This window comes from Papaver somniferum, unplaced genomic scaffold (assembly GCF_003573695.1).
Source record: "Papaver somniferum cultivar HN1 unplaced genomic scaffold, ASM357369v1 unplaced-scaffold_114, whole genome shotgun sequence".
Lineage (NCBI taxonomy): Eukaryota > Viridiplantae > Streptophyta > Magnoliopsida > Ranunculales > Papaveraceae > Papaver > Papaver somniferum.
Window position 1 is genome coordinate 250,330 of NW_020620381.1, and position 2,179 is coordinate 252,508.

The 2,179-nt window shown below is 35.9% G+C and overlaps 1 long non-coding RNA gene across 1 annotated transcript; it reads right to left on the minus strand.

Annotated features, from left to right (window-relative positions):
* Positions 1 to 1,044: 1,044 nt before the first annotated feature.
* On the minus strand, positions 1,045 to 2,179 carry LOC113328828. Its single transcript, XR_003349574.1, has 3 exons — positions 2,154 to 2,179; positions 1,976 to 2,069; positions 1,045 to 1,134 (listed from the first exon to the last, which is right to left on the minus strand). It is a non-coding gene; the product is annotated as an uncharacterized LOC113328828 (long non-coding RNA).

Consider the following 2,179-nt stretch of genomic DNA (forward strand, 5'->3'; position numbering starts at 1 on the left):
TGCTCATAGTATATGATTCTAATGACAGCAGGAGATGAGGGAACAAACCATACCTATCCAAGAAGGGATGACTGAAGAGCCTCCTCAAATTTCAAATCAATACCCTCTTATGCTACCAGAGATTCACATATGGTTTTTGCTTTAGTAATCTATATAATAAACCAGTTAGATCAAAATAAAAAAATATAGTCTTCAAACTATAAGAAAAACATAAGAATATATACACTGGTCAAAAGTTGCAAGAGAGGTACATACTAGATCTGTCTGGTTGCTTGAAATCCAACAACAACACTAGCAATTATGCCAATGGAGAAACAATTGAAATCGATTACACCTCTTTGATTCTGTGATACAAGGAAGTTTTTGTTTCTTCGTAAAACAACTATTTCTCCCATGGAAGAAGACCAATAGTTTCAGCAGCCATGAGTTTAATCAGAGCGTAGCTCAAGAAGCATGACCAGTCTTGCACTCTACAAGAACTTTCAACATCAGGGTATTGCATGATTAATTGGCACAGCAGCAGAGATCACTCCCCTTCTTCATTCAGCATTTTCAAGTGTGAGAGGCATTCCTAGAAGCTCCAACGTGCATGCAGGTGTAAGTAACTCCAGCGATCCTTCTATCTAAAAATCACCTTCAGCAATATTATTTAAAGCAACCAATGTGCAGAAAATCTAGCGTCCTACATCGTAAAGCAAAGCATTTGTGTAAACAAAGTTAAAGGGACCCACAAGATATTTTTGGCAAGGCCTATCCAAGCTCCTTGACTTGTGTCCTCACAGAAAGAAATGGAGAAACTCATAAAAAGTGAAAGACCAAAAAGAAATTGGCAGAGAAACTATAGAAAGGATACCTGGGAAAACAACTACATTTTCCCCAAAGTAATTTTGCTTCTAGGTAGATACTGAGCCCGAGCTACAAAACTCGATAGTTTTTCCAATTTTTCACCTGTGATAAGAAAAAATCGAATAAAAACACCATAAATGAACTAGGATGAGTTCTTCACCCTTGTTGATGTTCTTCCATCAGCGAACGACACATAGAGAAGCTATATGCGTACAAGGCTTAAAGTCTGGATGTTCCTGAGATGCAATGTAGTGATACCACAATTCAGGAAGAACTGATCGACCTTACCTGACTTAGCACACAAACATAAGAAAAACATTATCTTAATATAAAACTCAATGGTTTGCAGATACAAGTGTGATAAACTGATACAAAATAACTATAACAATTTTAAGCTTCCAGTGAAACTAAGAACTAACATAACTCCAAATTTCTGAAACTAATAAACTGATCCATAATAACTAAAAACTGAGAGAATATAGGGATCCATATTCTTGAGAAGTGGAAAAACATAACAAACAAGACTAACATTCTAATCTTCTGATTTAGAAGTCTCGATCAACTACAGTCGCATATTGAGTCTGTCTACACACTTTATGCAGCAGTAAGCATCGCCTTACAGTTGTTTTCCTAAGCCAACAACGGTGGCTCTAGAAAAAATAGAGCAAACTATTGTGCCAAACTAACTTTCTGTTTCATTAAGAAGTTACAGAATTAGTTGACGAACCATAGCAGTTCATCCCATTAAAAAAAACTCAATATGTAAGAAATGGGTTTAGAGTCTATGAAACTTGCATCATTTTCCCTTGATTTGGTATCATGTGTCCAAGTTTTCAGATAAGAAATTGTGTATCATAAGTGGATGAAAGGCATGAAGGAGAAAACGTAATCACACGACTTAAATATCAGGACAATACTTCAGACTGAAGCTATAATGATAGTTGATCTTTCATCGGAGGAGGAAAAACGTTACCTGCAAATCAACCACATATAACTGAACTACAACTTAAGCAGAGCTTTAAAATCTCATATGGAAAGGCCAAGATAGGTATAATACATTATACATAGGTGCTGTGACAAAATCAAATCAAATCGAAATCAATCACCAAGCAGGAAGAAGGAGAGTAACCTCATGAAGGGAAGTTCGATTTTTATACAGCCTTATAAGCGCAAGAATCTAACGTCAACTCCGAATTTAATTGCCATTATGATCCTTGGGTTCACTGTCAAAGAAAACATAGAAAACCAATTCATCTTTAAAATAGGTTTCAGCACAATATAAGATGCCATGGAAGAAACTAACTTACCTTTCACATAAAAGGGAAAAGGCATG